At 44.2% G+C, this 27,504-nt stretch overlaps 3 non-coding genes across 3 annotated transcripts; all 3 read left to right on the forward strand.

The window, feature by feature from the left end:
- The first annotated feature begins 3,027 nt into the window (after positions 1-3,027).
- LOC116089690 lies at positions 3,028-3,218 on the forward strand. The gene has a single exon (XR_004118443.1). It is a non-coding gene; the product is annotated as a U2 spliceosomal RNA (small nuclear RNA).
- Positions 3,219-14,535: 11,317 nt separating this feature from the next.
- Positions 14,536-14,726, forward strand: LOC116089688. Its single transcript, XR_004118441.1, has one exon. It is a non-coding gene; the product is annotated as a U2 spliceosomal RNA (small nuclear RNA).
- A 6,608-nt stretch (positions 14,727-21,334) lies between these two features.
- On the forward strand, positions 21,335-21,525 carry LOC116089692. Its single transcript, XR_004118445.1, has one exon. It is a non-coding gene; the product is annotated as a U2 spliceosomal RNA (small nuclear RNA).
- Positions 21,526-27,504: the final 5,979 nt, after the last annotated feature.

Consider the following 27,504-nt stretch of genomic DNA (forward strand, 5'->3'; position numbering starts at 1 on the left):
CTTAATTCCATTTTCAAACCAGTGTTAACCTAGAACCCACAACAGCTGGTTCAACGTGAAATCCCTCACCTGTGTGGATCCTTGCAGCAGCACACGTGGATCTTGTGTGATGGGTAAATACTTCTGAGGATTAAATGGTGTGTCTCGGGTCACACACAGCTACTGTAATGGCTGATAGTAATCAGTCTGGGCCCTCTTTGCTTGGTTTTGATTCACTCTGTGGAAAAGCTATGGCAGGGTTTCCTCAGGTTTCCTCGGCACAACCCCCATCATTGCTGCTCAGGGCTGAAGTCCACTTGGGGCCTCCCTTGTTAATACAGATTTAGAGTGGCCTCTAACTTATCGGTGCTATGTTTGGCAGGAGGCCACCGAGGGAGGCTTCCTGCTTAGTTCTAGCAAGAGGCACAGGATGAACTACTGACAGGAAAGGAGTCGAACTGAGAAAAGCACCTGTGGATTTCCAGAAAAGAGAAGTGTCAACTGGACACTTTTGGAAGTTTCCAGGAACTGTGGTCCTGTGTAACACTAGTTTAAAAGTACACAGGACAGAGTGGCATTACTCCAACCATTGCAGTCTGGACAGCCCTGAAGAGGAGTGGATGTCACAAAGGGGAAGTGTGAGCAAAAGCGTAATTATCAGCTACCCCCTTCAGGGCCCGAGAGAGAAAGGAGTGGGGCTCCACATGAATGGTTTCTTTTTACCCAAAGGCTGGATTCTTGATGTCAGAAGAACTCGAGATGGTACAGGCCAGGTCTCTTCTCGAATGTGAGACTAGATTGAGGTCTTTTGCCTGACCCCCTACTGAGTACGGAGCCCCACATCAGAGAGGATCAAGGGGACAAGGCCCACCATGTTCCTCAATTATTGTAGACTCCTCAGGGAACAGATAAGTAAGTTAAACTTCACCAGCAGGCACTTCCACATTCACTAACCCGGGAACCTGTCTGACACCCAGAGACAGTGTGACTGGGGCAGCCAATGGGCTGGTGCCAGCTGCAGGATAAGCAGTTACTGATGGAGGGGACCTGGGTGGAGGGTATAAAGGCATCTCCACTATAACAATAAATGAGACTGGTTCTGCTTCTCATCTGGCTTCCAGAATCTTTGTCGTTGCTTCAGAGCCTTCTAACCTCTTACCCTCGAGGCCGTCTTGGGGCGGGGGGGGGGGGGGGGGGGGGGGGGGGGGGGAGCGAGGGCTAGGGCAACAGATTCTTTTATTATGCAATTCACCACTAGCCTTTTTAAAAAGATTGTATATTAGGAGCACTGGAAAAGAGGAGGGGAAGTCACTGCTAAGAGCAGGACCCAGCTTTTTTACGTACAAAGTGTCCAGGCACTGCTGTTGAACAAAAGCTTCCCATCTGTTACCAGTCTGTCTTTCTATCTGCTTTCTAGTCCCCTGGGTCTAGACAGAGAGCCTCTGGTCTAAAGTCAAAACCCTAGAAACTGTGTTCCCATGGCAACCTAGGGAGTCTGAGTGGCAGGCTGCAGGAGCTGCTCAGGCCTGAGGCCAAGTAAAGGGATGGTAGAAAGGAATCTGCATGCCATGTTTAGGTCTAGAGACTCCTAATATTCAATCTTTTTTTAGTACATAGTTGAGGGCTATGGAGTTACATATGGGAAGTACAGAAAAAGTAATTTATCTGAAGTCATCCACCCAAAAAATTGACCGTATCTGACTTTGAACAAAAAAAAAAATTTTTTTAAAGAATTTTTTATTTTACGTATATGAATATGCTGAAGCTGTCTTCAGACACACCAGAAGATGGCATCTAATCTCATTCCAGATGGTTGTGAGCCACCATGTGGTTGCTGGGAATTGAGCTCAGGACTTCTGGAAGAGCAGTCAGTGTTCTTAAGGGGCCCTTGACCAAACGTTTTAATGGTTGTGCAGATAAAAACCCTCCCAGCCGGGTAGTGGTGGCCCATGCCTTTAATCCCAGCACTTGAGAGGCAGAGGCAGGTGGATTTCTGAGTTCGAGGCCAGCCTGGTCTACAGAGTGAGTTCCAGGACAGCCTGGAATACACAGAGAAACCCTGTCTCAAAACAACAACAACAACAACAACAACAACAACAACAACAAAAAACCAACAACAACAACAAAAAAATCCTCCCATTGCCAGGTAGAGGCAGGAGGCAGGTGTAGCTCTCAGAGTTCGTGGTCAGCTTGATCTGCATAACAGGTTCAAGAGCAGCCAAGGCTACATAATGAATGGGAAGAGGGAGCCCCTGCCCTGGTTCTCAGAAACTTACATCTTTTCCACCTGACCCACTTGTTTGATGTCCTACTACTTCAGCTCATCTTTACCTTGAATCAGGCCAGCGCCCCTCCCCAATGGATTTGCATCACGATGTACCTAAGGCTTAGTCACCCACAAATTTGCTGAAAACCTACTACACCTTGCACACCTGATAAGGGCTGGAGCACTGAAGAGAAGTCCAGAGATACTACAGCCAATAAAGAGCGCAGGTTGGATGGAGTAAGAGAGTCAAAAGGCTGAATTATCTACGAATGCCTGGGCAACATAACGTCCCAGGATCGCACTTGTGATGGGCGCCGGAGAGGCCTTCGGTCGTTAAGTAGCCAAGTGAGAAACGGGAGGACACGGTGTCAAGTCACAACCACAGGACTGAGGAAAGCGCCACGGACGCAGAGCGGACAGCCTCGGCTCATCAGCCTACCTGCTCCCACCTCACTTCCCCCTGCAGAGGGTGAAGCTTAAGTGCGCCCCGCAGAGGCGGCCGGGAGGAGGCGGCTCACTGCGAGGCCGCCACGCCTCTCGTGAGGGGCGGGACATGCAAATCAGACTTGGGGTGAGTGAGCGGGAACGCCGGGAAAGCTGGGGTCGTGGAAATTGCAGCTGAAGTTGTGGGTGCTGAAGAGGCAGTGAGGTATGGAAGACATGGACTTAGACAGAAGGAAGGAGACGGCGAGGAGAGGGCAGGAACTGAGGGCTGCGAGCGCTCACCACGATGTTAATGTGTCTCGCGGCCGCAGAGCATGGCTGCATGGGCTGTGTCTGGTATCGCTTCTCGGCCTTTTGGCTAAGATCAAGTGTAGTATCTGTTCTTATCAGTTTAATATCTGATACGTCCTCTATCCGAGGACAATATATTAAATGGATTTTTGGAATTAGGAGTTGGAATAGGAGCTTGCTCCGTCCACTCCACGCATCGACCTGGTATTGCAGTACCTCCAGGAACGGTGCACCCCTCTGGGGACTAATGCTGGTTAAAAAGAAGACTGATAGAAGTATCTTGGCTCTCTAAAAGTTCATACTATTGGTTGTAGTTCCCACTAGTGCTTCACTTTTATTCCTACTTATTTATAACATTCAGTTTCCTATTCCTAATAACCTTTGTGTTTATGTATACCTTAAGAAGTTTTGTCTTCTGTTTTTATATTTTTGTTTTGTTGAGTGCTTGCTTAGAAGGGCAAGTGCTTTTAAGAAGCTACTTATTAGTGGTTGTCTTATCCATCAGTACCGTAATCACAACCACTGGGCTATTTAGTTGAGCTTGCGAAGAGAGTCAAGAAAAAAGAAGTGTTTATCTTTCTTATTGTTGAAGTGATTGGAGGAGCCGTGAGCTCCCAATGTTAAGTTACATTTCTGACCTGTAAGCTTTTTAGTGGAAATAATTATTACAATGCATAAACTCTAGTTTGGCATATCACAAAGCACCTGTGAGTGTTGTATGTAACGCTTTTGACTGAGGAACCAGCTGGTGGTGTCAAAAACTCTTGTATTTGCTAAATCTTTTGAAAGTCACTTTAAAAAAATAACGTATTGTGTAATTTCATATGCATGTATTTGTGGGCACACAGCCATAGAAGTAGATTCTCTACTGACTTTTCAGATAAGTTTTATACTGGCTGTCAAAAAAGCTGTACTTATTTATACCTGCCTTAGACTCCTAATTTCTAGGGTTTCCCCCCACCACCATAGTCTTTTTTTTTTTTAAGATTTATTTATTTATTTATTATGTATACAACATTTTGCCTGCATGTATGCCTGTAGGCCAGAAGAGAGCACCAGATCTCTTTATAGGTGATTCTGAGCCACCATGTGGTTGCTGGAAATTGAACTCTGAACCTATGGAAAAATCAGTCAGTACTCTGAACCTCTGACCCATCTCTCCAGCCCCTGTTAAAATCTTAAAACTTTTTGACCCTTGTCCAAGAATGTTAGGATTTAGAGCACTAGCTGTCCTCCTAGAAATTCCAGGTTCAATTCCCAATACTCAGTTGGGACCTCATGATGTTTTGTAAGAAGAACAAGGGAACTGCCTTCAGTCAGCAAACATCCCAAAAACACCCGTTGAACACACACCACAATAAATACAAGTTTGAAATGAAAAACTCTTAATAAAAGTGGGACAGTGGTGTGTGCAGAGGACAAGTGGAGAGCTAATACCAAAGCACCATTTCCAGGTACATACTGACTGTGAGCTACAAAACAGGATGGACAGAAACGCGTTTCCACTGACTGCAGGCCACATACACGCTGTACACAGGGTGGGCTGGAAAACAGTCTAGATCTGTGGTGATGCTAGTATTTTTTAGTCATTTGGTGCCTGCATTGTCCTGTTGGTCACATGTCCTGTAATTTCAGGTCTTCCATGCTTCCAAACAAGTATTTCCTCAACTATAAGAGCCCAGATTGCCATATGCCCTCAAGGCCCTAGCTACTGGCTGGAACCAAGCTCACCACTCAGGAGGCAGAGGCAGGCAGATTCCTGTGAGTTCAAGGCCAGTCTGGTCTACATATAGAGTCCCAGGCTGGCCTCTATACATAGTAAGACCCTAATCTCCCCCACCCCTTAAGTAATCCTGGTTTTACACAACTGGACATGGGCCCTAGAAAAATAAAAGGCTGGACAGAAAGCTCTGGATTGCACATATTTTCTGTCAATATACAGAGGATACCTCCTTCCCACCACTCAGCCAACAGGCCTGAGCCTTAACCTTGTTGACCAATAACAGAAGTAATGGACTGTGCAGACAAGGGAATCTGGCTTCTTAGTGGGAGCAAGTAGCATGTACATCCACTGAGTGCTCAAGAGAAGATGAAGTGGGAGACGGGAAAAAAAAGTGAGACCTTGGACTAAGTGCAGGAAGAAATGGTTTCCTTGTCTTGTCTTTTTTTGTCTTGTCTTGTTTTGTTTTTCAAGACAGGGTTTCTCTGTGTAGCCCTGGCTGTCCTGAAACTCACTCTGTAGACCAGGCTGGCCTGGAACTCAGATTATCCGCCTGCCTCTGCCTCCCGAGTGCTGGGATTAAAGGCATGCGTGCGCCGCCACCACCAACACTGCCCGGCAGGAGATGCTTTCCTAAGGAAATTCATCTGTAAGCAGAGGAGGCGTAGCCCTGGGAAGACAAAAAGCAGCCCAGATCTCCTACACTCTTTCTATACCAGTTTAACTGCAAGGTTTTATATATATAATATATAACTGCAATATATGATATACCATATTATATATTATAACATATAACTGCAATATGCTATCAAACTATGCTATCAAAGCCAAACCAACTTCTGTAACTGCTTTGCACAGATGTGAGGAACTTGTGGTAGAAAATGTCAATTGATAGGATGTAGACTCACAATCACATAAGCAATTTTTTTTTTATTTTGGTTTTTCAAGACAGGGTTTCTCTGTGTAGCCCTGGCTGTCTTGGAACTCACTCTGTAACCCAGGCTGGCCTTGAACTCAGAAAACCGCCTGCCTCTGCCTCCCAAGTGCTGGGACTAAAGGTGTGCGCCACCACTGCCGGGGAAGCAAACATTTTTTTTTTTTTTTTTTATCTGCTGTTTGACATGTTCCTCAGAGTTGCAACATTGACTGTTTGGAGGGTGTGGTTAGTTGGTTTTGGGGGGCAGAAACCTGAGGCAACCATGAATGCTTTGTTGTGGGAATTCAAGGCCACCAGGGAAAGGACCCCCCCCCAAATCTTTCAATTTAAAAGGTTTTTTTTTTTAACAATTTTATTTTTAACAGCGCTGCGTCATTAGCTGTCTTTCCAATCTGAGAGCTGCTGCAAAAAGGGAAGATGAGGGCTGAAGTTTTTAAAGGCAAAGGTCACAATTGTCACAACTGGGGTTGGGGAGGTTATGCAGCCTGAGGCATGATGAAGTTGTTTGTTTGTTCTTCCTTTGTTTTTCTTAACCTATCAATTATTAAATGAGATTACCGAAAGAGAATAGGTGTCCAGCCAACATTTTTCAGAACAACTACACCCTGAGAGGTGAGGCTCTAAGATCATCTTTTCTTTAGATTACTGTCTTTAGCTGGGCAGTGGTGGCGCACGCCTTTAATCTCAGCACTTGGGAGGCAGAGGCAGGCAGATATCTGAGTTCGAGACCAACCTGGTCTACAGAGTGAGTTCCAGGACAGCCAGGACTACACTGAAAAACCCTGTCTCGAAAAACAAAAACCAAAAACAAACAAACAAAAAACAAAAACAAAAAGAAAGAAAGAAGGAAGAAAGAAAGAAAAAGATTACTGTCTTTAGATTGAGTCAAGTACTGACAGTCCTGGCCTTAGGGTTGTGAGTTAGACTTCCTGTGGCTACCAATCTTTAGGCTAAGAATAAGGTCCTACTGATTCCTAGGTTTTTCTCTTGTTTACACAGTAATTTAGTTTTAAACTCAGTTTGTAAGGGAGTTAGTTTTAGCTATTACAGCTCAGCTTGCTTTCTCCTTTCTAGTTAATACAGAACTCCAGCACATCGAAAAACAAACAAACAAACAAACAAACAAACAGAACTCCAGCACATACAATAGTGACCCTCATATTTAGGATGAGTCTTTCCACCTTACATGGCCTAGAAAAAGACCTCCATAAGCAGCTATGGCTTGACAGACTCTTCCTGGGAGATACAACTCATACTCATCTCAGAAAGGGGGGGCCCACAGCAGACCAGTGTCCAATTTGGTGAACCAATGAATTTTTATCCGGGTTACTAACAGGAGTGTGGATGAGAGGTTAGCTCACAAGGGATACGGATAACTTTAAAAGCAGCTGCCTCATCAGAAGTGAGCTCTCTACCCTGCTTACAGGGAGCTGCAGAGTCTGGACAGATCTTTCTTACTGCGTTTGGCTGGTCAGACCCTCAGCAACTGTCCACGTCTTGTTACACTCCTGTGTTCGGGTAGGAGGTTTCCATTTCTGGGGCATGTGACCTTTTGTTTAACTCCTGAGGCTAGTGAGTCTCCCACTTCTTTCCTGCAGATAATGTTTCTCTTTGGAGTCAATGTTGCAACTACAGAACCACCCAGCAGTTTAAACCTGCTGTAGTATAAACAGCCCTTGAAGGGAGGTGACACAAAGGAGCAACTTGTCAAAAAGTCAACAGTGATCATCTGCAAAGAGTTAGGTGGAAAGTGGGTGGAGTTCTTCAGAGATCTAGGAAGAATGACACTGTAACCGCTTAATTCTCCCCAGAGGCTGGGTTATTTTATTTTTTATGCGATTCAGTGTTAATCTTTCTAACAGGAGTATATGAGGGGTCGTGGAAGAAGAAGGAAGTCATTGACAGCACCATCCAGCTCTTCCACAACATCTGCTCTGTCGGAGCCAGCCGACAAGGGTGAGGCTGAAGTAGAGAGGGCGACTGAATGAGAACGAGAGGACCACTGCTCTGCTGGCAATGGCAATAAACTTTAATGTGAGAAATCTTTTATAGTAAAACACAGTAAGACTAAAAGTAGAATTTAACAACAATCATGTAGCACAATCTCTTAGCACTTTTTCATGGCAAAGCATGCCCACTTCTTCATTATCTTACAGTAATTATTTTTTCCCCCATGCCCAGGTGCATGAGGTCTGTTTCTTTGATCCTTGCACGCACAGCTCTCAGTAGCCTTGAATTACTTCCAAAACATCTTGGGGTCATGGAGCAGTTATGTCCTCAGCTGCAGGGAGATTATCAGAAGGTGCCCCCTCCTTCATGGAGCAGTCATGCTCTTGGCTGCAGGGAGATTATGTGAAGGTGCCCCTTCCCTGCCTTTCAGCAGGGGGGCCACCCCTAAATCTTCCTCTATGCCAAAGAACATTCTCACCATTCAGCAGAGGGGCTACCCCTAAATCTTCCCCTATGCTAAAGAACATTTCCACCACACTGCTCAATGTCAGATTCAAGTTTCCCATCTCTTTGACACCAACATGACTTACCACCCTCTTCCCAGCTTCCAAGCATCCCCAGACATGAAGGAGACTTCCTACATCCCTGGATACCTTCAAAACCAGTCAAAGATTATACCTTAGAGAATCAGTTACACCCCTAAGTGTGGGGTTGGGGTGACAGATTGCTGCAGCAGCTGAAGGTCAGAGGCAGGGCTAAGCCTAGGGAGGTGAGGACTGAGGACACAGAACTGACCAAAGGCTTGGGAAACCACTGCCCTGTTGAATAGCCATGGCATGCCATGCTCAAGATGAGCAATTTGCACATGTATCCTCACTATTACTACCTAACTGCAGTCAAGAAGACCCTAGGAATATCGGCATCTCTACAAGTAAAGGTGCTTGTCACCGAGCCTGACAACTTGTTCAAAAGTGTAGAAGATACAAGGCAGCCTATGGGTTTTCAGTTGAGTTGGGTAAGGACCTGAATCAAAAGAGTAGAATATCATAGAAAACTAAAAAATCTAATTTTCATATACTAGTTCTGGGGTTTTGTTTTATTTTGTTTTGAGTGAAGAAAATACAACTTTCCTCTAGAAATTAGTATGGGGAGGCATATGCAAAAGTGCAGCTCAAACCACCCAAAAAGGGGGTTTTCTCAAGAAACCCCTCCATGTACCAAGTCCCAGGGCCAACAGGAGGACTGAACACAAGCAGATGGTGTGCCACGCCCACTTGTCTACTCCAGTTACAACTGCAATATCATTCATAAAGAATGTTACCCATCCAGACTAATTGCCTTTGGCATTGTGGGTAAAAGCCTGATCTCGGACAAGAGGCGTTATGACTTCAAAGGGAGTTTGTGCCTCCTGGGTCTTCAGTCAGTCGTGGTATACCCTAACTCAGAGGTAGCCCAGATATGTCCTTGCAAACTTGCATGCTAGGTGCCCACCAAGATATGATTTATTAATAGCTAGACAAAATTGGACATTGCTCTCTGACCTTTACCAATGTTCCAACATGTTAGCCAAACCCTGGTTTGGAATTTCATAAAGAATGTTACCCATCCAGACTAATTGCCTTTGGCATTGTGGGTAGGGCACTGAAGCTTACAAAATGGGAGACTTATCCCAAGGCAAGGTCAAGTAGAATCCTCATTCTCAGTCATGTACTGCAACTGAACCATTCCTTGGAATTAGCAAGAAAGAGACAAGTCTCTACTAGCCCAGAAAATTAGCATAGTGGGCATTTTACTAAGGATGGGCGGGACCTTGAGCCGAGTGTGTGTGTGTGTGTGTGTGTGTGTGTGTGTGACAGTATGGAGCAGTCGGGATTCGAGATTGAAGACTGGAGATTCGAGATTCGAGATTTGATCCTCTACCCTCCTGGCTGGTGCACCTGCAGCCCCCGGGACTCCGGCCAGGCCCATGCGGCCCGAGCATGCTCGGAGCTGGGAGTGCTGCACCAGTCCAGATGAGATGGCTGCTGTTTTAGACCCAGTGTGTTTTAGATGGCCTCAGATGTACCTCGACTACTGAGGTGCCAGATTTTTCATTTCTTTTTTACAATGACTGTAAAAACCTCATGCCATTTTTAAGAAATACACTCAGATATCACACTTCTTTGTGTCAATTCTGTTTATCACCCGCTGGATTCCTTGCTCACCAGGCCAGAACTTTCATCACCCTGAGGAACAAGGGCTCCTCACAAGAAACTGTTCCCTGATGGGCTGTCACTGTTCAGAAGACAATCTGGGCAAAGGGGTCAAGTTGCTAATGTCCTACTGCCTCCTTTTGAAGTCTCGGGACTGAGTCATTCCTAGTTTGAGAATGAGAGTAGAGATAATGTCCTGTTCATTTTCTTTTTGCGAATCAAATCATATTCAAGTAAATTATTTGAACAGAAAATATTTAATATTTATTTTTATGAGAATGCGTGTTTGTGTCTGCCACATGCTATGAGCTACAGAAACCGGCAGAGGGCACCAGATCCCCGGAGTCAGAGTTCCAGGCTGTGAGCTGCCCCTTTGTGAATCAAGGGATCTAAACCAGGTCCTCTGGAAGAACAGTGAGTGCTCTTAACATCATCTTCTCAGTCCCGCTCTTTGCTTCAGTGTGGTTGTGTGTGTTTGTATGTGATGGAGGGAGAACATATGTGCCAATGCACACATGTGGAGGTCAGAGGAGAGTGGAGTTGTGTGGAGTCCTCTCCTGACGCCTTTATGGAGACTCCGTGGATGGAACTCAGGCATTGGATTTGTACAGCAAGTGCCAGTATCCACTGAGCATTCTCACCGGCCCAGAAACCTACTTTCAGCATATTACCCAGGCATTTGCTGGTGCCTAATAGGTCCTGGAAGCATTGGAACAGAAAGGATGGAGCCGGGCGGTGGTGGCGCAGGCCTTTAATCCCAGCACTTGGGAGGCAGAGGCAGGCAGATTTCTGAGTTCGAGGCCAGCCTGGTCTACAGAGTGAGTTCCAGGACAGCCAGGGCTACACAGAGAAACGCTGTCTCGAAAAACCAAAGAAAGAAAGAAAGAAAGAAAGAAAGAAAGAAAGAAAGAAAGAAAGAAAGAAAAGGATGGGAAGGCAACAAAGAGCTCTGCTACAAGCACACTGTGGGATCTGCAGGAGGTCCACATGGGAGCTGATGTCTATCTCCCATTTGCACAGGAGCTGGGAGTCCCAGGAGGCCTTCGTGGAAGAGTGGACATGACTGGTCATTAGGAAGGGGTAGCATTCCATCACTCCAGAGGCAGAGGCAGAGGCAGGTGGGTCTCTAAGTTCAAGGCCAGAATGAGTTCCAGGACAGACAGTTCCAGTCCCTTTGTCCTCAGAAGAGTTCCCTCCCCTTTCACTCTCCCCCCACGGCATTCGCCTACACAGTCACTACCATTGACAAAAAAGACTGTGAACTGTGCCAAGACAGTTTTTATTGCCCTTCCTGAAATCTGGAGCCCATTTTGAGGTCTGGCCCACTTCATTATGTCAAGACATAGAACCAGGAAAGCCCTGTAGGTTTGGCAACCATAGGTCCTTGGCCTTTGAGGGAGTCAAGGCCAGGACACATTAGTGGAGAAGCCAGATTCAGGGCTCCAGGGAGCAGTATGGAATCCTAGGTTGGGACTCAAAATTCACAAGCCTTGGAAGAAAACAGTGACTGACTGGACTATGTGTGAAAGAAGTGTCAGGGATGTGACTTACTGGAGTATCACTTTCCTACTATGTCAAAGCTCTGGATTCAGTCCTCATCCCAAAGCCCCTTTGAACTGGAAAACAAAACTAAAATATCTTTTTTTTTTCTGTGAAAAAGAATGATTTTATATTCAGAAGTAACAAGACTGTCATCAAAGCTGGACCCCATGCTTGCCCCTGCATAAGCTGGGAAACCCCATGTGCCCTCCTTCCCTATCCCTCAAGAAAACTCCTGACTAACACATCTCCTGACTAACTCTTCATCTCCCTGTTTCTGGCAACCCACCCAAGAGTGCCTGCCTGGGGCCTCAGCTTCTGACCATGTATAGACATAATCCCAGCTCCTAGCTGGCATGGTCATCACTCCTTGCCTAAACTCTGTAAAACCCTCTCTATAAATCCTTTAGCAAGGATGTGTGACTTCCCTGACTCAAGAGCACCCTCCTAATAAACCTGCCCTTATCCACTTTTAATCGAGTTTAATCTGGCCTGTATCTGCATCACTGAGGGAGAGAAGTAGCCTGTCCAAGACAAACCTATCATCGTAGGAAAAACAATCTGGGGGTAAAGAGATGGTTCATTGTTTATGAAGACTTAGTGCTCTTGCAAAGTACCTGGGTTCTGTTCCCAGGGCCTACAGCCCTTCGTTCTCATCTTACCTGCAGGCCACTAGGATCTCCCAGGCACTCCTGTGCAAAAAGTCAATGGCCTATATTGTCTCTTTAGTCATCACAAGGAAACTATGTAAGTTATTACTCAGGGCTGCACACTCTGACTAGGATAGAGCAGTTCATTGCTGGGCAAGCAAAAGCTACAGGTTAGTCTGGCCATCACGCACCCACTGGGGGGCAGGGGGAGAAACAGATTGATCTTTGTGAGCTGGAGGCCAGCCTGGTCTACAGGGCGAATTCCAGGACAACCAGGGCTACACAGAGGAAAACATGGTAGAGGGATTGTGGGGGACTTGGGAAGAAGATGGAGGTTTTCTTCCTAGTTTTTTTGCAAGTTGAAAGTAAAACATAATCAACAAAATTTCCAATGAAGACACTATTCCTATGTTAGTGGCCTTTTTTGTTTTGTTTTGTTTTTCGAGACAGGGTTTCTCTGTGTAGCCCTGGCTGTCCTGGAACTCACTCTGTAAACCAGGCTGGCCTAGAACTCAGAAATCCGCCTGCCTCTGCCTCCCAAGTGCTGGATTAAAGGCGTGTGCCACCACTGCCCAGCTGTTAGTGGCTTTTTAAAAAAAGGTTTTTTTTTTTTTTTTTTTTTTTTAATGTGCTGGTGAGATGGCTCAGCGGGTAAGAGCACTGACTACTCTCTTCGGAAGGTCCTGAGTTCAAATCCCACCAAATCACATGGTGGCTCACAAGCACATGTAATGAGATCTGATGTCCTCTTCTGGTGTGTCTGAAGACATCTACACTGTACTTATTTATGATAATAAATAAATCTTTGGGCCGGAGGGAGCAGGGACTGAGCAAGCAAGCTTTACCAGAGCAGGTGGGGTTGATCAGAGAGAGAAGAGGTCCTAAAATAAAAGTCAATTCCCAACAACCAGATGAAGGCTCACAACTGTCTGTACAGCTACAGTGTGTACACATATACATAAAATAAATAAATAAATGTTTTAAAAAAAGGTTTTAAAAAGATTTATTTATGGGCTGGTGAGATGGCTCAGTGGGTAAGAGCACCGACTGCTCTTCTGAAGGTCCTGAGTTCAAATCCTGGCAACCACATGGTCACTCACAACCACCCATAATGAGATCTGACACCCCACTCTAGTATGTATAAAAGTAAATAAATCCGGGCGGTGGTGGCTGCACACCTTTAATCCCAGCACTTGGGAGGCAGAGGCAGGTGGATTTCTGAGTTTGAGGCCAGCCTGGTCTACAGAGTGAGTTCCAGGACAGCCAGGGCTATACAGAGAAACCCTGTCTCGAAAACAAACAAACAAACAAACAAACAAAAAAACAAACAAAAACAAAAAACAAAAAAGAGAAAGAATGAAAGAAAAGTAAATCTTTTTAAAAAAAATTTTAAAAGATTTATTTATTTTTATGTATATAAGTGCTGTTTTTCATGCATGTCAGAAGAGAATCAGATTCTGTTACAGATGAATTTGAGCCACCATGTGGTTACTGGGAATGAAACTTAGGACCTCCGGATAATTTTGAATCCGCTGCAACTAACAGTTGTGAGGCATCATGTAAAGATGGTTAACGAATTCTGAAAGAGCTTTTAAGTGCTTCTAACCACGCAGCAATTTTTCCAGCATCCTGCATAAAGGTCTTTGAGAATATCCGAGGATGCTATATATGCAGCATTTCCTCGAAGCCTGCCCAAGTGCTACTAGCAAGACTAGGTAAAATACCCAGGACTTGCCCACGCCTTTAATCCCAGCATTTGCGAGGCAGAAGCACGTGTATTTCTGAGTTCGAGGCCAGCCTGATTTACAGAGTGAGTTCCAGGACAGCCAGGGCTACACAGAAAAACCCTGTCTCAAAAAACCAAAAACCAAAACCAAAACCAAAACCAAAAAACCCTGGGACTATATCTAATTTGGGAAAGCGCAGGAGGCAGACACACCTACGCGGTTCGGTCGCTAAGTGACCAGGTGAGGCGGGGAGAGCATAGAGCGGGTCACGGAGTTTCAGGATTTGTGGGGAAACGCGCAGCCGCAGTGCCCAATGGGACAGAATCCTGCGCGTCTGCCAGAATCCCCATCCCCTGCGCCGCCCTCTGGACTCGGATGCAGCCTCTCCGCGGACCGGAGAAGTTCGTCTGTCAGCTCACGCAAACGCAAACTAGGAACACAGTAGGTGTGCCCCTTTCTGCCACTATGCGCCACTGCGTCTCCTCTGGAGCATCGCCCATCACAATGCTGCATCCAAACTAGCAGTGTTCCCAGAGGGCCTAGACGCGCCGCGGAGGCAGCGGAGAGGAGGTGCGGCAAGGTGTCGCCACGCCCCTCCTGAGGGGCCGGACATGCAAATCAGCCTCGGCGTGGGCGCTCGGGAATGCCGGGAGAGCCGGGGTCGTGGAAACTGTAGCTGAAGCTGTGGGCGCTGGAGGGGGAGTGAGGTGTGGAACACGCAGACGCGGACGGGAGGAGGAAGGAGCCGCGGGGAAGGCAGGAAGTGAGGGCTGCGAGCGCTCACCACGATGTTAATGTGTCTCGCGGCCGCAGAGCATGGCTGCGTGGGCTGTGTCGGGTATCGCTTCTCGGCCTTTTGGCTAAGATCAAGTGTAGTATCTGTTCTTATCAGTTTAATATCTGATACGTCCTCTATCCGAGGACAATATATTAAATGGATTTTTGGAACTAGGAGTTGGAATAGGAGCTTGCTCCGTCCACTCCACGCATCGACCTGGTATTGCAGTACCTCCAGGAACGGTGCACCCCTCTGGGGAGTAATGCTGGTTAAATAGAAGACTGGTAGAAGTATCTTGGCTCTCTAGAAGTTCATGCCATTAATTGTAGTTTCCAATAGTGTCTCACTTTTATTCCTACTTATTTCTAATGCTCAGCTTCCTACTCCCAATAACCCTTTTTCCCTATGCCTAATATTTGAGGCTTCTTGTTTTTACTAACCTAGTGTTTGAGGCTTCTTATTTCTATTAACATGAAGCTTCAAAATTAAAAGCTTATTTTTATTAAGCTTTTAAGGCAAGACAGGCTATTTCCTAGAACCTTGTAGTCTTTCTAACTACTGATGCGAGGGAAGGCTTTCAACTAAGGTTTTAATTTCTTCTAGCTTTTTTTTTTTTAAAGTAAATAAATGGGTTTATGTAATGTTTTCTGTGATTCATGTGTTGTACAAAACTTAGTAGCTCATGTTTGTACTATAGTTGGTAGAAGTCGGTTTATACCTTTTCAGGCTAAGTTGCTACAAAGTACAATCTAACAAGATAGATTTCTTTGCACTGTCAGAGAAGTAATGCCTCACTTATATTTCTGTTGCCTGTTGTCACTCCTTTCTGTTACATCTTTTTCTCTGGATATTTACATAAGTAAAATTAAGCATTAGAGGACTATGCTACTTAAAGGGCCACTTCATTAAAAAACGTCTTCACTATTCATGTATTACTCAGTTGTATCAGATTAATAATGAGAATTGAGGAAGTCAGTGTCATTAAAAATGACATTTTTAAATGCTTCTCTCTCTGTGTGTGTGTGTGTGTGTGTGTGTGTGTGTGTGAGCGCGCGAGAGAGAAAGCCTGTTTGTTATTCATTTTTAGGCAAGAAGCAGGGTGGAAACTAGGGAACTAAGAGGAAACAGAGCTATGGGCAGAGCAGGACACCTCTCATGGTAAGGTATTCCTAGCATTCATATTGAAATGGATATTATAAATTAGGTCCAGTAGAGATATAGTCTTGAGGAATCCCATAGACAAGTAAATACTTGCAGTACAGGCAAGATGGAAACCAGGGTAGTCTAGACGTTAGGGTCTTTTAGTCTTTTATTTCCAAGTTCTTCATACTGCCAAACAAGTATTCCCTCCCTCAGCTGTAAGGCCCAGATTGCCCTGAATGTGCCATGGTCCTGGTTGTTGGTTGATTTGAACCGGGGAATAAGTGTAGTGGTGCACACCTGCGATCCAATCTGCTTTCACCCTGGGCTGAGTTAGTGCCACTTTCATGCCTGCAGTCGCTCTGTCTTGCACATCTTTTCTTCTAATTAACTCAGAGACCAACTCCTTCACAGCCGTCCAACAAACAAGCCTGGGTTGGAGCCTTGTCGGCACACAACAGACATAATGGTCTGGTGCTGTTGGAGGGAATCGGGCTTTATAGGTGGTACAGGTGTTATGCATATATATCCACACAGTGCCCAAGAGAAGAGGGAGACAGGAAAGGTGAGATCTTGAACTAAGCAGGAGAGTGATGGCCCCCTAAGGAAAATCATCTGTAAGTACAAGATGCATGATCCTGGGAAGGCAAAAGAAAGCCTAGATCTCCTACAGTTTTCCTACACCATGTTTAACTGTACTGCTCATCCAAAAATACTCTATATAATGTCTTTCTGTCACAGATAAATCAGCCCCCACAGCTCCCTGGGCACCAGTTAGTGACTGTGTGTGTGTGTGATCAAGGAGATGCTGTCATACAGAAAGAACTGACCCTCCCTCCCCCCCCCACCCCCCGCAAGGAATTGCCACTCTGAGATCCTATTAGGGCCCCCAATCTGTAGAAACTCTACAAGACGTGCTGGGAAGAATGCTGTATGTAGACTTTCAACAGATCTCTATCCAGACAACTGTGACCTTCATAAGTATTCCGTTTATCAGATGTTTATGACCACATTATTGATAAACCAGCCTGCCCCCATCTTAGCCTGGAAAGCCATATTATAGTAAATACAAACTACATTCATTTCTGTTTAACATTAAATTTGTTTCTCAAGGATTGTGCTATGCCCCACCTGCAACCTTAATTACAAATGGTTCTATTCTGCCTGTTCCAGGAAATGGCAATCATGCCTTTGTTTCAAGAGGCCATTATGGGGGCTGGAGAGATGGCTCAGTGGTTAAGAGCACTGACTGCTCTTCAGAGGTCCTGAGTTCAATTCCCAGCAAATACATGGTGGCTCACAACCATCTGTAATGGGATCCAGTGTCCTCTTCTGGGGTGTCTGAAGACAGCGGCGGGGTCCTCACATACCTAAATAAATTCTTTTTTTAAAAAAAAAGACTTATTTATTTATTGTTATATGTAAGTACACTGTAGCTGTCTTCAGACACACCAGAAGAGAGCATCATATCTCATTACGGATGGTTGTGAGCCACCATGTGGTTGCTGGGATTTGAACTCAGGACCTTCAGAAGAGCAGTCAGTGCTCTTAACTACTGAGCCATCTTTCCAACCCCCTAAATAAATTCTTTTTTTTTCTTTTTTCTTTTTTTTTTTTTGTTTTTTTTGAGACAAGGTTTCTCTGTGTAGCCCTGGCTGTCCTGGAACTCACTCTGTAGACCAGGCTGGCCTCAAAATCAGAAATCCACCCGCCTCTGCCTCCCAAGTGCTGGGATTAAAGGCGTGCGCCACCACTGCTCGGCCCTAAATAAATTCTTAAGAAATATTTCACAGGCAGTGGTGGCACATGCCCATGCCTTTAATATATATATTTGGTTATATATATACCAACTTATGCTTTTGTTCTGCTTCTGTAACTCCACCTATTTGCCTGCTATTTTCCCCAATTGGAAATCCCTTATCTCTGAGCTATAAAAACCTTATCTTCCCTAGTCCAAAGCTGATTTCTTGAGCCTCAGCTTTAGGAATATACAGTCTGAATACATGAATTTTTTTTGGGGGGGGGGTTGCTGGGATTCGAACTCAGGACCCTTTGGAAGAACAGTCAGTGCTCTTAACTGCTGAGCCATCTCCCCAGCCCCTGAGTACATAAATTTTTTAAAAGATTTAATTGTTCACTTTAATTTGGCCATGATTTGGGTCAGTGATCTCTCTCACAACTTAGTGATCTTATGGGATACAAAGATGACAAACTTTTCATCCTCAGAGAAAATGCACACTGTGTGTGTGTGTGTGTGTGTGTGTGTGTGTGTGTGTGTGTGTGTGTGTTGGTGGGCATCTACTGTAGGGAAAATGATCTGTTCAGCCTGCAGGGAAATGATCTGGGTAAGTAAGAGAAGAATGAAGTTTGGTTCAGTTCAACTTAGTTGCTATAACTGGCTCAACCTGCCAGAGTCTGACACCAGCTGGCTTATTCTAGCTATATTTAAACACAGCACAATTTGGAGGAAAGAATAAAAAGGTTTTCTGATAACAGTTAACTCAGTCTCAAGTGTACAAAAAATATTTAATCCTGGGAAGGATTAAACATGTTTACATTGAAGTTCTTTACAAAGTACATCTGGCATCTTTCTTAAAGATAACCACTGTTTACCCAGAGGGAGCCCAAGTTTCAGGTCTAGGGAGATTGACTGGGGTAAGCATAGTATCTATGTGAGTTAGGATTGGCCTGGCCCTAGGATAACATAGAAGTCGCCGATAGTGTCGTAAAGCACAGATGACATCACTGCTAAGGATAGGTTTTATGGAGTAAAGCAATGCTCAAGATTTAGAGGGAATTGTCTAGGATAAGTGAAACAAATTCCGGGGATTACAGGCAGAGCCTGTAACAGCAGATAGCAAAGTATCACTAGGTTGTAAACTATCCTTTGCCAGCACTCCAGGGGCAGAGGTGAAATCTTTGTGTTTAAAGTTTCCTGGCTTTTCCAGTGTTTATCTGTGTGCAGGAGTATTACTTTTTGTCCTCTACATATATATGAACATCGAATGTCTATATGTGCCTTGAAAAATCCATGCTTTGATTAGTGCAGTGTGTTCTTTGTCCTTACCGCAGCCCTGTCTTTTCCATGTTTTAAACTACTGCAACATCTTTATGAATCCATTGTTAACTATACAGGTGTACCCAATATTCCCATTTTATTGTATTTTTAAAGATTTATTTATTTACTTTATGTATATGAATATACTGTAGCTATACAGATAGTTGTGAGCCTTCATGTGGTTGTTGGGAATTGAATTTTAGGACCTCTGCTCACTCCAGCCAACCCTACTCGCTCCGGTCGGCCCTGCTCGATCAGTCCCTGCTTGCTCTGGCCCAAAGATTTATTTATTATTATAGCTAAGTACACTGTAGCTGTCTTCAGACACACCAGAAGAGGGTGTCAGATCTCATCATTGGTGGTTGTGAGCCACCATGTGGTTGCTGGGATTTGAACTCAGGACCTTCAGAAGAGCAGTCAGTGCTTACCCATCTTGCCAGCTCTATTGTAATTTTTTTTTTTAAATGAACTCTGACACAGCTTTCCTGTCAAAACCTTTCCAGTACTGGTAAGAATAATGATCATATGTATCTGGCCTCAAATCGTTAACCACCTCTGCAAGATTAGTCCTACAATAGTAAGTATTCCATGCCCTCAAAGGTCTCATTGAGGTATCTGAGAAAAATTAAGCATGACCTATTTAATGTCGTACAGTCTTAGTCACTGTCCTGTTACTGCATCATGACCACGGCAACTCTTGTAAGAAAAGGCATTTAATTGGGGCTGGCTTACAGTTGCAGAGGTGTAGCCCAATATCATCATGGTGGGAAGCATGTTGGTAGACCCTGGAGCAATAGCTGAGAGCTAATTCCTGGTGCACAGGCAGAAAGAGAGATTCTGGGTTTGGCATGGTCTTTTGAAACCTCAGAGACCACCCCTAGTGGCACACTTCCTCCAACAAGGCCACACCTTCTGATCCTTGTAATCCTTTCAAACATTCCCCTGCCTGGTGACTGAGCATTCAAATGTATGTGTCTATGGGGGCCATTCTCATTCAACCATCACAGGTACCTTTTCCTAAATGAACTAAATGCTAATGAAAATTATTAAGTAGATGATGGTTACAAAGTGACAAATATAAGAAAACACAACAAAAACTCTATAACAGGATATATCAGGGTGGTGTTTGTGTTTGGCATAAGAAGTCCAAAGTTTTGGGGGCAACTCTAAGCCCAGATCCTACAAATTTGAGTACTTACACATAAACACATTTAGAATTTTGCTCTTTTAGTATTTTGCCCTTTATATTTGGCAAATTGTCTTTTACTTGAGGCTGGGTTTCATATAGTTTAGGCTTTGCCTGATCTGGTTCTCAGTCCTGCAATTTCCAATGGCTGGGATTGGAAAGCTATAGCATCCTACCCAGTTTATCCCTTATAACACTCAAAGAGACATAGAACCAGGCCAGAGCCTAGAGCTCTTCATCATAAATTCAAGGTAAATTCCTCTCAGAAGTATGTTTGTTATGTATTATTCTGTCACCTACTATTCTTTAATTGAAAATGATCGCCGGGCAGTGGTGTCGCAAGCCTTTAATCCCAGCACTTGGGAGGCCGAAGCAGGCGGATTTCTGAGTTCGAGGCCAGCCTGGTCTACAGAGTGAGTTCCAGAGTGTGTAGCTAGAGCTACACAGAGAAACCCTGTCTCGAAAAACAAAAAAACAAACCAAACAAGAAAAAAGAAAATGATCTAAGCTTCTGGGCACCAAGGAGCTAATAAGAGTAGTGACTCTACCCACACTTCACTACCACGGGCAAAAAATCATTGATCCCTGCATTATTATTGCATGTGATGTTAACCATCAGCATTATTTAGCCTGAAAACTGTAGAAAAAGTTCAAAGACATCACACAATTTATTAAGGCATTTCAATTTATGACTTTTTTTTTTTGGTCAACATTTATTACAATTTTTACCTGAGTAAGTTTGCCTTGACAACATTGTGGAAACACTTAACAGAGAAAATCACTAGACTGCTAGACTCCCTATGCCGCCCCACCGCACTCAGAGCCAGCCTCGCACCATGGGAAGATTATCTTTTTTGTTTGTTTGTTTGTTTGGTTTTTGTTTTTTCGAGACAGGATTTCTCTGTGTAGCCCTGGCTGTCCTGGAACTCACTCTGCAGACCAGGCTGGCCTCGAACTGGGAAGATTATCTTAAGCCAACACGAACTAGGAGCAGTACGTCCATTCTTTGGCCCCGTCCAGCCTCGTCCCTCCTCAGGGCTTCCCGCGTGCATCCGGCCGTGGACCTGCCCCCTTCACGTCCTCCTATTTCCGGTGGATTCCAAACCAGAATTGTCTGACTCGGGCTGTGAACCGCGGAGACCGCCGGGAGGAGGTGATTTGCATGCCCCGCCTCCACGTGAGGGGCGTGGTGACGTGCACAGGCCAAAGCTGGGCGTGCGTTGTCACGCACCTCGCGAGGGGGCGGGACATGCAAATCAGACTCGGCGTGAGCGCTCGGGAATGCCGGGAGAGCCGGGTCGTGGAAACTGTAGCTGAAGCTGTGGGCGCTGGAGAGGGAGTGAGGTGTGGAACACGCAGACGCGGACGGGAGGAGGAAGGAGCCGCGGGGAAGGCAGGAAGTGAGGGCTGCGAGCGCTCACCACGATGTTAATGTGTCTCGCGGCCGCAGAGCATGGCTGCGTGGGCTGTGTCGGGTATCGCTTCTCGGCCTTTTGGCTAAGATCAAGTGTAGTATCTGTTCTTATCAGTTTAATATCTGATACGTCCTCTATCCGAGGACAATATATTAAATGGATTTTTGGAATTAGGAGTTGGAATAGGAGCTTGCTCCGTCCACTCCACGCATCGACCTGGTATTGCAGTACCTCCAGGAACGGTGCATCCCTCCGGGGAAAAATGCTGGTTAAATGAGAGACTTAAAAATTCTGTAGTTTTGGTCTGTAAGTCTTTCTTCTTTGTACCATATGAACTTGCTTCTTTTAGCTCTACCTTGTGACACCAAAGACTTGCTGTTACATGAATAAAGTCTATGATGAAGCTTTTTTTTTTCCCTTTTTAAAGATATACTTTGTGTATATGAGTACGGTGTAGTACCGATGTCTGTGAGCTATCTATCATGAGTGTGGCTGCTGGGTCAGTGCTCTTACCCGCTGAGCCAGCCCTAAGGTTTGGTTTTGTTTTGTTTTGTTTTTTGAAAGCTAAAATTTTGTTAAAGAGTCTTTATGCTGGACAGGTCTTTTTTTTTATTAGATATTTTGTTTATTTACATGTCATAAGATTTCTCCCTTCCCAGTTTCCCCTCAAAAAAACAAAAACAAAAAATAAACAAACAAAAAAAACAAGAACCCCTGTTGCCTCTCCCCTCCCCCTGCTTGCCACTCCACCCTCTCCCACTTCCTGGCCCTGGCATACACTGGGGCACAGAACCTTCACAGGGCCAAGGGCCTCTCCTCCCATTGATAACCGACTTTGCAATCCTCTACTATATACATGTTGCCATAGCAATCCGTCCCACCATGTGTACTCCTTGGACACGCTTTTAATCCCAGCACTTGGGAGGCATAGGCAGGGGGAGTTCTGAGTTAGAAAGCAGCCTGGTCTACAGAGTGAGTTCCATGACAGCCAGGGCTACAGAGAAGCCCCGTCTCAAAAAATTAAAACAAACAAACAACAACAACATAACCCCACCAAAACAAAAAAAAAGGAGTCTCTGTGCCTATGTTGATTTTCACAGCAAAGATCTGGTCTAGGTATGTTATTTCTGTGTATTCGCATTGAAATAATGATTCACTGACAGAAGTTGTGTCAGAGTCCCAGAAGTCAACATCCCTCTGAAATAAATTCTAGCAACTGTCCTGAAAAATGGGTAAGGTGGTTCCAAGGGTGTGCTGGCATTTTGTTCAAGACACAGGCCATTGTTTAAACTTGTTTGAAGAATCAAGCAAATAATTAGGAGCTAGAATAACTAGAAGCTGTTTCCCTTGCAATGTGTTATCAAAAAGTGAAAAATGCCAACAAAAGAATAATGATAAATTAACTACAGCTGGCCTGCACATATGCCTCCCCCCATTGTATGCATAATTTTAAAATAAGATGAAAATAAACGTTTAGGAGCTTGAGGAATAGCTCAGAGGTTAAGGGCACTGTCCAGGAACCAATACCTTCTGACTTCCACGGGCACCAGGTACACAGCTAGTGCACAGACATATATACAAGCAACACACTCATACACATAAAGTTCAATATATTTTATTCTCTCATATATTTTATCTGGATCACAGGTTCTCCTCTCCCTAGTGTCCCAACCCCTCTCCTCCCCAGATCCACCCTCTTCCACTTCCACTCAAAAACGAGCAGGCCTCCCCAAGGGCACCTATTGATGGTGTTCTTTGCTTTACAGAAGCTTTTCAGTTTCATGAGGCCCCATTTATTAATTGTTGATCTTAGTGTCTGTTCTATTGGTGTTTTGTTCAAAAAGTTGTTGCTTGTGCCAATAGGTTCAAGACTTTTTCCCACTTTCTCTTCTATCGGGTTCAGTATATCTGGTTTAATGTTGAGGTCTTTAATCCACTTGGACTGAGTTTTATGCAGGGTCATAGATACATATCTATTTGCATTCTTCTACTAAAGGCATCCAGTTAGATCAGCACCATTTATTTGTTGAAGATGGTTTCTTTTTTCATTGTATATTTCTGACTTCTTTTATAAAAAAAAAAAAAAAAAAAACAGGTGTCCTTAAGTGTGGGGATTTACACCTGGGTCTTTGATTTAATCCCATTGCTCAACATGTCTGTTTTTATGCCCATACCATGTGGTTCTTATGCTTCAACTCACAATACAGCTTGAGATCAGGGATGCTGATACCTCCAGAAGTTCTTTAATTGTTCAGGATTGTTTTAGCTAGCCTGGGGTTTTGTTTTGTTTTGTTTTTCAATATGGAGTTGACTATTGTTCTTTCAAGGTCTGTAAAGAATTGTGTTCAATTTTTTTAAAGATTTATTTATTTACTGTGTATATAGTGTTCTGACTACATGTTTTCCTGCACATCAGAAAAGGGCATCGGATCCCATTACAGATAGTTGTGAGCCTCCATGTGGTTACTGGGAATTGAACTCAGGACCTTTGGAAGAGCCAGTGCTCTTAATTTCTGAGCCATCTCTTCAGCTCTGTGTTGGAATTTTGATGGGGATTGCACTGAACCTGTAGGTTGCATTTGGTAAAATGGTCATTTTTAGTGTTAATTCTACTGATCCCTGAGCATGGGAGATCTTTCTGCCTTCTGGTATCTTCTTCAGTTTCCTTCTTCAAAGATGTAAAGTTTTTATCATACAGGTCTCTTTACTGTTTGTTTGTTTGTTTGTTTGTTTTTAACTCGGTTAGCGTTACCCTAATATTGTGTATAGGAGGACTACTGATTTTTTTTTTTTTAGTTAATCTAGTATCCAGAACTTCACTGAAGGGTTTTTTTTTTTTCTTTTTTCTTTTTCTTTTTTTCTTTTTTTGGTTTTTCGAGACAGGGTTTCTCTGTGTAGCTAGCCCTGGCTGTCCTGGAACTCACTCTGTAGACCAGGCTGGCCTCAAACACAGAAATCTGTCTGTCTCAGCCTCCCAAGTGCTGGGATTAAAGGTGTGCACCACCACTGCCCAGCTCTGAAGGTGTTTCTCAGCTGTAGGAGTTCACTAGTAGAATTTTGGGGCTTATGTATGCTATCATATCATCTGTAAATAGCAATACTTGGAGTCCTTTCTTTCCAATTTGTATCCCTTTCTCTTTAGCTGTCTTATTGCTCTGTTTAGAACTTCAAGTCCTATATTGAATAGATATGGAAAAGACAGCCTTGTCCTGATTTTAGTCGAGTAGCTTGAGTTTCTTTCTATTTAATTTGATGTTGGCTACTGGCTTGCTGTATATTGCCTTTATTGTGTTTATGTATGTGCCTGAATCCTTGATCTCTCCAAGACTTTTCTCATGAAGGGGTGTTGCATTTTGTCAAAGGCTTTTTCAGCATCTAATGAGATGATCATGTGTAAACAGACATATATGCAAATAACACACTCATATATATAAAATAAAATTTAAAAATCTTTTAAAAGAGGAGGTGCACACGCCCCCCCCCCCCCAGTGCCTGGAGGCACCTCTCCTTTTTGAGTCTGCAGCATGTCCTTTCTTGCTTCAGCCCCATCTTTTCTGTTTATGTCTTTAGTCATAGTTAACTATAAATTCATAGTTAACTCTACTGCTGTGTCCAACAACATTCCTATTTTATTGTGCCCTCAAAATGAACTGCGCTGTTACAAGCCCCCTGCCATAACAAACACTTTCCCAATACAAAAGACAATCAACGATTGTGTGAGAGTTGACATCCAAGCTCTCCCTTCCCAGCTCTGCAAGGCCAGCCCTCCCACAATACCAGGATTCTATGCTCCTCAAGGGCCCCTCAGAGCTAACCAAAAATAAGCATAAACCTGTGTCAGGGTTAGGGATTTATTGCTGTAAAGAGACACCATGACCAAGGCAACTCTTATAAAAAACAACATTTAATTGGGGCTTGCTTACAATTTTAGGGCTTACAATTTTAGTCATGGCAGAAAACATGGCAGCATCCAGGCAGGCATGGTGCTGGAGGAGCTGAGAGTTCTACATGTTGATCCAGAGGCAGCCAGGAGAAGATTCTCTTCCACAGGCAGGTAGGAAGAAGCTCTCTTCTGCTCTGGGCAGACGTTAAGCACGGGACCTGAAAGCCCACCTCCACGGTGACACACTCCCTCTAACAAGACCAAACCTTCTCCGATAATGCCACACCTCCTAGTAACATCACTTCCTATGGGCCAAGCATATTCAAAACGTCACAACCTATACCTTTTCCTAATTCAACTAAACTCAGTGAAAATTAAGCAGGTTAAGGTGACACAAGTTATAAATTGTAGGAAACTTGCACCAAAACAAAACCTCTTAACAGGAAAAAACAAAACCTCTTAACAGGAAAAAAAAAAAAGTGCAGCCTGGCTGTCATCCTACATTCTGGAAAGGGTCTGAGGCTCAAGGTCATCCTCAGTAGCCCAGAGGTTCTAGGGCAGCCTGGGCTACTGAGCTCCTCTCATAAAACAAAGTCACAAAACACCTCAGTAGAAAACAGGGATTCGGGCCGGAGAGATGGCTCAGTGGTTAAGAGCACAGGCTGCTTACACTTCCAGAGGTCCTGAGTTCAATTTCCATCAACCACAAGGTGGCTCACAATCATCTGTAATGGGATCTGATGCCCTCTTCTGGTGTGTTGGAAGACAATAAATGAAATAAATAAATCTTAAAGAAAGAAAACAGGGATTCATTGTTCATTTGTCTTGATGGAACTCTAAGCCCAGACCCTACAATCTGAATGCTTGTAGATAAACACATTTATGTCTATAGAATTCTGTTGTGGTGGTCATGGTGATGGTGATAGTGATTGATTATTGATAATGGTGTTTAAGGCAGAATCTGATTGATGATTGATTGATTATTGATGATGATGTTTTAAAGGCAGAATCTCATGTAGCTTAGGCTGGGCCCAAATACAATCCCCCAGCCTGAATCTTCCAACTACTGTGTTTACAGGTGTGTGCCCTCACACTATACTTGCAGTATACAGTATACGATATACTTTTATCGGTTGGTTGGTTGGTTGTTTTTTCTGAGACAGACTGTTCTGGAACTCTGGATCAGGCTGACCATCATAGAGATCTGCCTGCCCCTGCCTCATGTGATGCAATTAAAAGGCTTGTACCTCCACAGCCCATTGAATAAAATATTTTAAAAGTAAGTAAGTGTACCAAAGGATAAAACTGTAAAATTATGTACTAGCAACATTTTCAAAAGAAAAATTTAAAGAGGTGAAATTAAATTTTCTTTTGAGGCAAGGTTTCATGTAGTCCCAGACTCACCTCCACCTCACCAAAATACTCTCGAACCCCTTACCCTCTTGTCTCCATCTCCCAAGTTCTGGGACTACAGGGATGCACATCATGCCCAGTTTAGTGCTGCTGGAAGGGTCTAACCTGGGACTTCATACATGATAAGCAAGCAGTCTACCAGCCTGAGCTACATCCCAGCTTTGTGTTCTTGGTGTACTGTGTGAGCAAATGTTTGTAGAGACCTAAAGATAGTCCTGCGTATTGTTCCTAGGCACAGGCCATGCCTTTGTATTAATGTTCTGAAACAGTCTGTGGCCTGCTAGCCTGAGGAGGCTAGGCTGGCTGGCTAGTAAGGTCATCTGTCTCCACTCCTCCCACACTGAGATTCCAAGCACAAGCTGCCATAATTAGCTATGATCTTTTTTTTTCTGTTTTTTCTTTTTTCTTTTTTTTTACTTTTCACATGTATTTATTATGTGTAAGAAAGCTTATCCTGCATGCATGTACGTGCACCATGTGCATAGCTAATGCACGCATGTCAGAAGGGGGCATCGGATCGCCTGAAATTGGAGTTACAGGTGATTGTGAGCTATCCTGTGGGTGCTGGGAATTGAACCCAGCCAGGCTTTCTGCAAGATCAACATGTGCTCTAACCACTGAGCCCTCTGTCCTTTTTACCATCCGTTCTGGGGATTGAACTTAGGTCCTTGTGCTTGCCAGGCAAGTCCTTTACTCACAGAGCCATGTTCCCAGGCCCTCTGGGCTTTTTGTTGTTTTCTTGAGACAAGGTTTTCTTAAATGAGCCAGACAATCCCCGAACTTGTGGTCTTGCACCAACTAACTATCCAGTTATTGCCATTACAGGTATAGACTGTCATCATACCTGGCTTTAGTATTTTGGTGAATCAAACACCACTTTATTATTAAACAGATTTAAATTACAATGATCTTAACATCTTGTTACCATGCTCAAAA

Source organism: Mastomys coucha, unplaced genomic scaffold, assembly GCF_008632895.1.
Source record: "Mastomys coucha isolate ucsf_1 unplaced genomic scaffold, UCSF_Mcou_1 pScaffold14, whole genome shotgun sequence".
Lineage (NCBI taxonomy): Eukaryota > Metazoa > Chordata > Mammalia > Rodentia > Muridae > Mastomys > Mastomys coucha.